Here is a 13,350-nt window from a genome sequence, read left to right as displayed (position 1 = left end):
AGAATTGTGAGCGGTTGTATATATATATATATATATATATATATAGGTAAGCAGGAGGGCAGCTTAAGAAAGCTTTGGCAAGGAGATATCCTACAGGCTAAAAGAAAGAAAAATGACTGTGTGTATGCAGCAGTGGTCAGGACATCACTTATGATATGAACAACAACAAAATTAGGAAGTGACAATCATATATCATAAAATCTGTATCAACTCAATGAATATTTGGCAGGGAAACCCTATAGGCCACTTGTGTTTATCTTGCATACACTGAAAAATCATACTGCTGAAAGCTTGCAAATTAAAGCCTCTGAGCAGAGAATACATACTTCAGGAGACAGTCAGACATGGTTTAGTTCAACCACAAGACTCTTCTATATCCCGACAGGTCATAGAAAATATGTCAAGGTGTGTGCTTGGTTATAGACAGTCACATTCAAAGTGTGTTTGATATCCATTGCAGCTAGCTGAAATTCTTGAAACACAAGATTTTTTTGTGGACATATAGAGAAAGTAGTGATTACAGCCAAATATATGCAATTCCCTAGAGAAAGGAGAAGTCTACCTAGAGAAGTCTGAGGTACAAATTGCTTCGCACATTGTGAATTCTACTAGAATATAGAGTTCTAGAATATATGCCCTTTTAAATATTGTCTTTCACTGTTTTTTCAATTCCAATTTCAGCACTGTTTATACAATAGATGTCCCACCCAGATCTTAATGATCATAGTGCACTGTTATCTCTGCACTGTTGAATTTACATTTCTAAGAATCCATGTTATCAGAATAATTTACCCACATCTGATATTTTAAAATGTGCTAACTTATTGATCTAATATCTAGTTACATTGTTTTTTCAATTAAACTAATTGTTTTTTTCAGTTAAACTAAGGAGTTCCACGTACACACCAACAGCTAGTGATAACTTTTCTGTCAGCAGTAAATCTCTTTGCTATTAAGTCTTTCGATTCTGTGATTTGATTTTACTGTTTACAATATTTTACTGTTTACTGCAGAACAATTTCTTTCCTTCTCAAAGAAGGAATGCAAAGAATCAAAATATGCATAGAAAAACAGAAAAGTTATAGATACATTTAAAGTAACAAAGTGTAAAATTGTCCTGGAAATTACTACCTTTCAGGTATTGAAAATCAAAAAGCTATCTAAAAGTTAATATACACAAAGTACGAGCTCTTCCTCTTCTCTTTCTTCCCCCAAATACACAAGATCTTACTCAATATAAAGATATTACACTTTTACAGAGTAATCTTCTTGAAGGGCTTAGCTGAGGAAAAAAAATCTTAGTTCCCAGCTGAGGACTTAACTTAAGGCACTTTACGGCATATTAATAATATTTGGAAGGCTAAAACAGTTTCTAAACTATGCTCAGAGCAAGGTGGCAAACCGTTCATTCTTCACTCCTAAAAAAATGCAGTTAGAACTCATGTACTGAAATATAATTTTATCTTATTTCTTTTCTGTATATATTGTTTTCATGGTCCCAGATAGCTTTCCTCACACCAGTCAGTGCAAATTCATTGCTCAGCATGTGTGAAATGTCTGTTGGTGAGTAAATATGTTAGATACACATTTGCAGTGGAGTTGTCCAGAATAGACAGGAGAAAAAACTGACTTGAAAAGTGTGCTTTTGAGACTATGCCATGGAATTAAGAAGACTATCTCTTGCTCATGCTTTTTGGTATATACTGTTAAAGAAAAATGCCTTGGTATTCAATTTGTTATTTCTAAAGTGCGGCACTGCATAAATGCAGTTTGTTTTGATACATTAAAAATATTATGGGGACAAATGTTTCTGTCCTTTTTTGTGAGAATAGTCTCACTGAACTGACTTCTTGTTTGAGTCATATGGTTGGAATTTGACTGAATGTCTACCACAAGAATACAGGTGCTTAGTTAGTATTAATACCACCACTTTTAACTAGCACAGTTTAAGAATTGCAAGAAAAATTTGCATTTTGCATAGCTCAGTAATTCATTTTTTTCAGTTCTCTGCGAGCAAGCTTGTTCATTCTGAATTGCTACCCAAACTTCACAGGGATTTTTAGCAATATTGAGCTAAAGGGAAAAACTAAAATTACCTGAATGCAATATTCTGAACTTACTTTCAGACTCTAGTCTACTCAAATACTGCAGATAAATAGTTTCACGGATTTAATTTAAATTGTTATAAAGATAAGAGTCAGTCATATAGTCCTCACCTGCTATTACCATATATCACATATCACCATATATCACCACCATATAGTCCTCAAAAACTATTTAGAAATAGCTTTTTCAAGATGGGAAACATCTTTTCTCTTTATGTTACAACTAAAAATGAAACTGCACATTGATTACAAAAATAGAATAAAGCAATGGAATAATTTAGCAAACTTTAAAATTCTGATCGCTTGCATAAAATAAGGAGTGAAGTAAAATCTATGGCATTATTTTGTAAATACATGCATCTCAACAGGAAACTCAGGATGAAGAAAAGTAAAAAAATTACAGATTGGAGTTGAAAACATGGCTATTCTTCATTATGTTCCCAAGAATTCATGTGATTCTGAGGCCAGGTTTCTTATCATAGGGCATAGCTCTGTTGAATGACATAGTATGCTGCTGGGTTACATTCCCTGATGGACTCATCTAAACCATTAAATTCACAAATGCTTGGGGCCCAATTCCACGGTTTATAATGAAGAGAATTGTAGCCCTGCTCATTCATCCAAATAAGGAACATATGATAATTCTATACATCTAGAATATGGATCAGTGTTTATAAAGCATAATGAATCTTCCTCCAGCCTTAAAGTTTGGACATGTTTTTGCAGTAGTTTTGCTGAAGAAAATATTATGAATGGTATTGTTTTGCTGGTTTTTGGTTTTGTTTTTCCTAACCATAGAGGTACCTGAGAATGAAAAGTAAATGGTTTGGGAAGAAGAATGAAAGCAGTGAAAAGACTATTTTAGCAAACTGTGTTCAAAGAAGGTCAAAATTACGTGTATCTGAAAGAGTCCAAGAAAATTTTAATTGCTCTCCTCATTGTGGCAAACAGGAAATAGGCAGCATTCATCAATTTGCTTATATCACCATGACACAGTAGAGCTGTTTTTAAGATCGGTGGTGTAGATATACTGATGGTGAAACAGCAATATGGAGGTGTTTTCTGTTTAAAAGAGAGAACAGTATGTGCAAAGCCTTGTTTCTTCTCCACCAAAATTATTTTTCAGGAGAAAGTTAAGATTTTCTTACTAATTTTATTAATATTTAAACATTTATTGTGAAAATAGTCTCCTTTTTTATGGCAATAATATATTTCAATTAGGAAAAGTTACTGGTTTTCTCCTGGAAGTTGATGTTAATTAGTGTACAATCTCACTTGATCTTTTGCTTCCATACTCCTATACACTATAGTATATCTCCCATAATACACAACGCTTAGTTGTGTGTACCATAATTCAGCAGTTCCAGATTCTAAGAGCTTTATGAGGAAAGCAGAGACAGGAAGCACCTGAAATGTAATTTTCATGAAGCATTACATCACTCATACCAAAATGCAGTATTTTAGGGATTTGAGTTGTAGAAACACTTTTTTTTCTGTTAAATATCCCTTGACTTGTTGGGTTGGGCTTAGTTTGTTTTGGTTTGGTTTAGTTTGGTTTGGGTTTTTTTGTACACAAAGGAAAAAAATAAAGCAAGTTGGGTCTCCGGTACGTTTGCCTGGATTATGGTTTATGTGTTGGGTGTAGAGAGTGGGAGTCACAAATAATTTTGTCTACATGGAAAACCTTTGATTTTTATTCTAGTTTGTGTGAAACTTGTTATTCTATTTGTCCTGGCAGAGTGATTGATTTACACAGCAGTGAAAGATGTAACTCCATAGGTATCCAGCTTCTTCCAATTTTTTAACTTCTTAGTAGCTTGCCTCATCTCCACCGTCCTGTTGGCAAACTTTTGAGTAAATATGCTTGTGCAGATCAGAAAGCAAAGCTATTTATGACACAGTGCACTTTTAAGTCACTAGATCACATTTTAGTGAATAAGGTGAAGCAAAGTTTCTTTGTAGTTTCTAAAGTTAATGCAATATTGAGCTGAACTATAAGAGGTCACTGGCCCATTCAGCACTCCCAGGTGCAGGTGTGAGCCCAAGTTTACAGCAAAGGATCGGTTCATTCAGGGAATCACTCAGCAGCAATGTGGAATGTTGTGTACATGCAACAGCTAAAGTACCTTTCTGATATTGGGGCAGTTTCTTTTTTCCTGTAATTACAGGGTAATTAGGTATGTTTGTAAATATATAAATGCATCCAGTTCTTGCCTCACTGCGGCAGAATCCACTTTCTCCTGTCCTCTGTAGCCAAAGTCTGATTTAAAATTTGACATAGCTTACTGGTGATACTAATAAAGTAAACACCTGGATTTTTTCCTTGTGGATTTGCTTGGCAAATTTGATTGCAATCCTCTAAATGGCAGTAAAGGTTTCTGGCATAGATTTCTGAACTGCATCCTCTTACACAGCTTTCATGTCTGTGGCCACTGATTGGCCAGCTCCAAATGATCTGGGTTGTGTCTGGGAATGCTTGTCATTCCCTAATGTTCCTTCCATGTCTCCATACCTGTCCAAGGATCCAGGCAATAAGATGCTGGGTTTTGTTCAAATCAGATAGATAGATTATCTGCCTGAAATATTAGTTCCCCTGCTAGTCTAAAGCAGTTCAACTTTGAAGATGGTTCAAAACCAGTTAATTCTGTGTTGAAGGAAGCTAACGCCACCAGCCTAACAACATTAGGAGAAGCTTGCTGTGGGAAACAGAGGTAGCATGCAGAGATATTCAGCCCTGCTTAATTGTCTTATTGCTGTTTCATAGTTTTCTGTGTTCAGAACTAGCTTATGCAGTGTATGGTGCATCAGTCATGTTAACTTGTGGGCAGGGCCTACCAGGGGATTTGCTAGATGCTTGGAATATTTTAGTGATCAAAGGTGAAAATTTCTGAGGCCTTTTGGAGAATCACAACTAATGATTTGTGGTTAATCAGTTGGGAACAAGGTACAAAGGAGGCAACAGCAGTCATTTTAGAATTTCCTTGTAAACTGTATTTCCTTATGCTCTCCTTGAGAAAACAAAACTTTACTTGAAGAGAGACACTCTAAGTCAGATTTTATTTCAAAACAATGTATTCATCCCGATCACTGATAGTCATGTTAACTTGTGGGCAGGGCCTACCAGGGGATTTGCTAGATGCTTGGAATATTTTAGTGATCAAAGGTGAAAATTTCTGAGGCCTTTTGGAGAATCACAACTAATGATTTGTGGTTAATCAGTTGGGAACAAGGTACAAAGGAGGCAACAGCAGTCATTTTAGAATTTCCTTGTAAACTGTATTTCCTTATGCTCTCCTTGAGAAAACAAAACTTTACTTGAAGAGAGACACTCTAAGTCAGATTTTATTTCAAAACAATGTATTCATCCCAAGATCACTGATCATTCGAATAAAAGGCTAGAATGTGGGAAACCCTCTTAGATTTTGAGATTCTTCATAAGTAAATGCCTAGTCATGCTGGATCTTCTCATGTTGTGTCAATGACACAAAATATAGGAAAAGATATTCTGAAAGTTATTGGAAAATAGCTGTCATAGAAAGAAATGGCCTGCTTGCACAATGATCCATTCTGCATACTCTTTCTGTGAAGTCAAAAGTTATACAAGACTAAGCAATAAGCCAGATGTTTAAAGAAGCAGAATTTCTACTCCTTCTTTTCCTACTTTTTCAGCAATTCTTTCTTCAATCTTCCATCCTGCCTGAATTTATTTTGACAGAAGAAAAAAACTTAATCACATGATAAGTAATAGCAAACAGACTGGGGTTGGAAAAACGAGTTTTGCACTCATTAGAAAAAGAAAGTCAGACTCTTTCAAATAAAATAAGCTTAGACTTTTTTCAGCTGCTGACAGATATCTGAAAACTGTGATTCCAACCACCCCCTTAAAACCACCCACATTTTAACATTGAAATTAATCTCTGAGAGCTTTAATACCTTTAAAAAATGTAAATAATGGCACACACACACACAAAAGCTTTACTAAGTTGACTGCCATGCTTTCATGAAATACTTTATCCCTGTATCACTGAGAATAGCCTGATACAAATATAATGAAAAACTCCAGAAATCATTACATACTTAGATCTAAGATTTCAGTTTTCTTTTCAGTATTGCATGCATGTAATGTATGATTATCTACCTATGAAAATTGCATTAAATTTTATAAACCGTTGACAATTATACTAGAAGAGTTATGTGCACAGATTCAAGTGCCCAGTAATACAAATAACTGTAAGTATGGATTTCTTGGACACTTCTTGGATATCTCTGTCATATGTGACTATGAAAATTGCCTGCCTATCATGTCTTTTACTTATCTGGTGATGCACAGGTGATGTAAGTGGTTATTACACTTTCAATAAAATATTTTACGAAAGCATCTATCTATAAATGGTTTGGGTCACCATTTTAAACACCTAATGAACATACATTTGGCTTCACATAGGCAGGAACAGCCAGTTCTTTATACAATGACAGCTGTTGTATACCCAAGATGAATACAGTTGTCAATGTGAGATAGGTGTTTTTGCAAACCTTAGGACAGAGTTCTTATACAGTATGTGTTTTCAATCCTGTCACTGACATGCCTATTGATGTTAAATTAATCACGTCAGATTAATTTTAAAGCATTGTTAAAGGATACAAATTGGAGTAAGAGACTATGTCCAAAATATTTGCTTCCCAAGTTCATAACAGATGAATATACATTTTTTCTGTCTTGTATGGAAATCCCACTCTAAATGCTTAAATGCCTTATGTGTCCCCCTGTGTTTCCTTCCTCATTTCTATTATTTGTTCCTTTTTCTGCAACACCAAGATAGAGTGATACCCTTCTTTGAAAAGCATACTGAGGTTCTATATTTAATAAAAGCTACTACAAACACAGTTTCTGGTGACTGATTCGTTTCAATAATTCATTGTTTCACCTACATATTTGCTAAATGCTGGGCCAGTTGTGTAACACTTTCAAGGTCTTTTGGAATGTTCACTGAATAAAGACACTAATGTCTGCGTGGCAAATGTGTATCTAGGTCCAGATTTCGTAATCTAAAAAATGGTTTAATAATATAAGCTTGTAATATTTTATGGTTTTATGGTATTAAACCATAATACTATTTATGGTATTAAACCATAACAACGGTTTAATAATATAAGCATTTGTAATATGAGCTTACTTTTATGACTAGGAAATCTTGACAACTAGCTATAAATGGTGTAATGGTGTCTTAAATATGCAAGCTTAGCATATGACAGCCATGTGATTCATTATGCCAATATGAAATCCTAGGCCTTATGGTCTCATTTTGAAGTTTTCTGAAACAATGTTGAATTGAAAGAAAGAAATAAATTGAAATGAGTAGGACTTTCTGCAAGCCTTTGCATTTGCCAGGACCTGAACTGACATTCAGGAGCTGGCATAATTCTTAGTTCAGTTCAGAGCTGCTTCAAGGCTGCTCTGAATTATTTGCCTGATTACACCGCTGTGTCACCTGATGATGATGATGGGATGGTCTCACCCTTCCCATTCATAATGTCCTACTTCTCTGTATGTCTCTCCCTGGAACTGGTGTGATAATATTGACAGTTCTACTCACAAGCTGTACTCCTTTCTCTGTGAAGGGAGCCTATGAGCAGGGAGTTAAGCAACTTCAAGCAGCACTTTGTGACCATTCTGTCTGTGATTGCATCATTCACAGGAACTACAGTCTTCACTTCTTTCTGTATTTTTCTCTTAATGCTCTTTAAAAGTGTCTTTCTCTTACTGGAAACTTTGTTCTAACAGAAACAAAACACAGCTCTGCAGTTGATCCTTTCAACTGTTAAAGATTGCAGCAAGTAATTAATTGTCAGTATGGCAGTATTTCAGTATTTCACCATCCACTGCCACCATGAGCCCTGTGGGCTTCTGTTCATGGGGAACACCAAAGGAAAGCCCTTACAATAGAAATAAATTTAACATCATCAAATCTAATCAGCAATTGTCTAAGAAAACCATTCATCTTCTTTTCACAAAAGCTCATAAGCAGTGCACAGCAACAGTGGTACAAGCCTATGTGAATTTAAGAAAAGAAATAGACATAAACCATTCCATTTAATTCAAATTATGTTCCTATTTACTTTGGAACGACAAACAAGATTATCAGCTGATGTAAAGTACAGCTGCTGCACTATACCATTTACCTCAGCTAAGGATGTTAGTCAGATGAAAATTCAGCATGATTCATTGTTTCTTCTAAAATGCCCATAGTGCATAATATTCTACCACTACTGTAACAAAAGAAGATCAGACATTGCCAGCAGGTGTTTTCAAAGATAACACAAACATTTAATACATCATAAAGGTCAAAAAATGTAGACTATACTTTTATATCCATGTGTTAAACTTGGACACAGAACTGCAGAGAAAAAACTCAAGTAACTTCAGGAAAAAAAAAAGGCACAAAATTTCTCTGCAGTACTGTAGCATTCCCATGTCACTGAATTTTGTTCCAGTAATCAGTCTTATACAAATACCCCAGAGACTCCTAACTCTAAAACCTGATTTTTTTGAAAATCCAGTGACTGACTGAATAATAATACCACCAAGGCTGCTGAAGCTCCAGTCCTGATGCATCTAGTCTCACAGCACAGCAAAGGACAAAACTGGAGACCATCACAGGAGCTGTGACAAATGAACTTCACAAATTTATTTATGTAGGTTAGATACACAGGTAAATGTTCAGATACTTATCTAAATCCTGTGTGTCTGCAAAATTAGATAGGGTAATGTCACAAAATCCCATCTTTCAATTTGGTTCCTAGCAGTCATATGTTATAATCATCAGGAAATACTTTTTTACATTAAAAATGTGTTTATCTCAAAGCAGAAATTTTCCGTAGAAATTTTCCATTAAAATATCAAAAATTATTGTTTACACCTATAGAATTTTCAGTTTGTTAAATCATACAGAAAGGGTAAGTTTCATATTAACTTGATATTTACCTGCTCTGCAAGAATATGTCATGGGAGCTGTAATCCAAATGCGTCATAAATCCTTTCACTTGTATGAGTCAGGATTCTTGGCAGAACTACTTGAAATATTCCTACTTTCTCTGTCTCTCTTGCTGTGCCTCTCTCACACAGACTAACTCACAAATGAGACAGTATAACCTGTAATCATGCTCATCTCATAATCAGAGTCCTAGAAAATGCATTCTGGATTGAGCATCTCCTTATTAAGAAGAGTAAATGAGGCTTTAAAACAGCTGTACTGTAACTGCCATAATGCATCACAACAGCTCAAGGACACAGATGTCAAATTGAACCAAAACTAGATACTTCAATTAATGTTAAAAATGAAAGAGTTAACGATTGTCAAGTGTGAAATACATAATTAGACCTTGTTTATAGTAGTGATTTTCTTCTCACATCCTGTTGCATGCTGCAGGAAAGACTCAAGAATTGTTAATGCCTTTTCCATAGTCCTTGTCCTGCATTTACTCTCTACTCATCTCACCTGATTATTGGGCAACAACGTAAAATTTACCCATCATGATAGCCTGAGCAGATCTATTTAGATCAGATACTGGGGGGGTCCAATGTTATATTATCACCAGATCTCCTGAACTGAAAATGATGTAGGTGTAATCAAAACAGATTGGAGTTTAAAGAAGCAGAAGCTGAACCTGAGAAACATGGAGTCAGAACGTGTACAGCAGCCTGGAAGCATTGAAGACAGCTTTAATGAGTGTAGACACAGAGGGCTTCCTTTGCAACAGGAAGGTCACTTTTTATTTCCATTATTCTACATGCTCAGGTCACCAGGCACTGTTAATAAGCCTGCAGTGCAGTATGGGCCTAATCAAGCTAATGTTAAGCTCTCTAGCTTTGGTACTTGCAGCAATCCGGTCATAGAAGCACAAAATTGGGGTCAAATATGTAACATATTTCCTATGTATGTTTTGCTGACTTGGCTGTTTTTTTCCCTTGTTCCAATGAAACTTCCTGAATTCTGCTTACTTTGTTCCTGCTGTCATAGAGGTAGCTATAACACATTTTCTGTAAATCACCAGTTGGTCTCCCTCTCTCAGGTCAAATATAAGATACAGAAAGGTAGAACTCCATTTTCTGGCCACTGCATAAATGAAAGAAAAAAAGAAATAAATAGAACAGGTTGGATTTCAGATTTTGGTTATTGCATCTTAGAGTACCAGGAGATACACTCTGCCATTCTTATTTACATGATGCAAAGCAAAGGGAACTTGCTTAACCTTTCTAGGTCACCTTTCTAGGAGGAGGTACTCTGAAGCCAAGTATAGATAAAAAGCCTCAATATGCTTCTCCTTTCTCTATTATGAAGGCTTTACTACCCATTCTTTTGGTCAACTTTTTTTCATACCAGCTGGTCCTTCCCATAGAGGTCTAATTATCATTCAGCATTAACACAATGAAGTTTAAAATGCCATGAGACGTTTCACATATACACCAAAAACTGCAGCAAGTGTTGTTCTAAGGTCAATGTCATGAATTCAATGTCATGAATATATGGTACTATTTAGCACTTCTCTGCCCTGCTCCCCTGATAATTTTTATAGTACTGGAAGAAGTTTCATCAGTGAAACTGTTTTACCCTTGGAAAAGACAATGCTTGTGAAGCTTCAGTTTGAAGGTAAAGTACAGTTACTGCAGATATCACAGAGGTCAGTCATCCAAGTCTAAGTACAAACAGCTCAGATCAGGAAGAGATCAGATCTTATAAACACCTTATTTTTGGAAGGAAAATCTAAAAAAAAAAAAATACTCATTTTCAAAATTCTGCATAAAATCTATTACCATTGCAGTGTGTCAATGGAATTGAATATTATTCATCCTTCATTAGAAAGAAACTCAGAATCAAATTATGTCTCCCTTGCCATGCGAAATAGTATTTAACATAATGATTTGAGTGGGACTATCCACAAAGTTTCATAGGTGAGGGTAACAAAATCTTGCCTATAAAGAATAACTGGTTTTCTGGTATTATTACATAGTGGCTTCTTTGTAATGCACTGATTTTGGAAGTTATGGTGAATAATAAAAAATGTTCTTTAAAAAGGTATGTTGTATTGGATATGATCATTTGTGCCCAATTCTTTCATTTAATTGTGTTAGCGTAATAGGCTGTTATGCCCTGAGAGCAGACAGAGAAACTGATCATATTCATGCACTTGCAGACTGGAGTAAAATAGATTTGCATATGACACCACTGAAGATGACATGACAAATACTCTTTGCCTCTGAAACAGATACATAGATGAAGTACCTACAAATCCCTTCTAGTTTTTCCTCTTCCTTAAGTGTAAACTAGACAATGCAATTATATAGATTTATAGGTGCTAAGATACACACAAAAAGACCTGGAACATGAACAGCTAGCTCTTCATCTCTTAACTTATTTTTGATATCTTAAATGTTGAGGAAGTATCCTAATCTCTACTGTGAACTTTTACAGAAATTCAGTTCTAGGTCATGTGAGAGACTGTGAGCCTTCATTTTGCCTTGATTTTGTCTCTTAATGGCTTGATTGAAAACAAGCAAGTTGTATATAGTTGGTACAATGCACTTCAATATTTGTACTGAAAGCATGGTCTGCTAGTGAATGAAATGAAGCAAACATGTCTGGGGAGGGGCTAGAACTGGGGAAACAAACAAAAAATTAACAACATTGAAAAAATTTACAAGTGCCAACAAATATGCAGTGTTGTTTTTAAGGCTGCATGTGTTATTTAATTGGATAGGAAGAGCTTTCCTGAGATGGTGTGGCAGAGTTTGAGCTGGATACAGTCGCTGAATATCACTAGAACACACATACAGACCTAAAGCACTACATTAATATGGTATGTAATAATTGTTTCCCTCTTTCACCTCATTAATGCAGTTGGCACAAAGTTGCTGCATGGATCTACAAATCCTACAGATACAAGGATGCACAAAATAATTTTTTGGAGAGGGAGAGCAGAAATTGCTCCAATATTAGATTAAGTGAATATATTTATTGGTTAGTAAAATTCTCACTTACTTTCTCTTTTGTGTACTTTATCCTCCATGAAAATGGATTACTGAGTCATGACAGAAATTACTCTCTTTTTGTTACTGTGCTTTACAGATTTTAGCTAATGGACATTATATTAAAAAAGTAGTTTCAGTAATTTCTGAAACTATTTGCACATCTTTGCAGAATTCATTATTTTTCTTTCAGAAAAAAAAAATACTGACTAGAATTACATGATGCCACAGAAGCAAGACTACTAAGGGTGCTCAGTCAGAAAATGGGAATAGCAAGGGTCAATATTTTCCTCTGCCCTTAGAGAAAAAGAATTTCCTAACTACTTTACAGGAGAAGAGTCTGAGATGAAAAAGAGATTAGTTCCCTATCTACTGTTCTCATTCTTGCCTCTCCTTCTAGTTTAAAACAATTCTCAGAAGGATGGATTTAACTTGTATTATTGCATGTCTTCCTAGATGTCCTAAACAATGGGTCCCATTATGAGGAAAGCCTCTGGCATTTTTCCACTCTTTATAGAATACTTAAATGACAAGGGAGGAGACACAGAAAGAATGATAAGCCTGATGAGAACATGCACTTGCAAAGTGGAACATGTGAGCTCTGATTCCTGCATCAGTTATTATTTTTCTACAAAAATAGAACATCATCAAACAATAGACCAGCTCCAGAATAGCCTATATTAGGGCATTAGTAAGTAGGATTCAAATTTTCTCAGGCTAAGCCCCCATTTTCCCTTCATCTCAATGTCCCTTCTACTGGGCTTCCAAATAGGGAAGAAAATACCCCTTTCTCCTCTTTTTCTAACTCAAATACATCACTCCAACCTCTGACAAAAAATCTTTTTTAATGTGATGAAAAATTTACTTTTATATTTTATTAACAAAAAAATCCCAGAAGAAGCAGAATAGTTTTGGGAATGGATGAACCTGAAATTTTTATCAATTTTTTGCATCAGATGCTGAACAAGAAATAATTAATTTTTCACTATGCTATAGTTCTAAAACTATTCTTATATCAATACTAAGGTTATTTGTTATTTCTCTGTAGCAAAGTTCAGTTTAGTTCAGGATAATGATGTGCAACTGCATTGCTACTATAATGTAAAAATACTATTAGAACCAACCAATTCTTTTAACAAATCTGTATATGCAGGACAGAATATCATTGCCACTGCCACTCTCATTTCATCGTGTATGCCATTTCCACTATCCTGCATGAAG

Source organism: Aptenodytes forsteri, unplaced genomic scaffold (genome assembly GCF_000699145.1).
Source record: "Aptenodytes forsteri isolate BGI_AS27 unplaced genomic scaffold, ASM69914v1 Scaffold91, whole genome shotgun sequence".
In the NCBI taxonomy this organism is placed as follows: Eukaryota; Metazoa; Chordata; class Aves; order Sphenisciformes; family Spheniscidae; genus Aptenodytes; species Aptenodytes forsteri.
The sequence above is the reverse complement of the archived record's forward strand: the minus strand, read 5'-3'. Positions refer to the sequence as shown.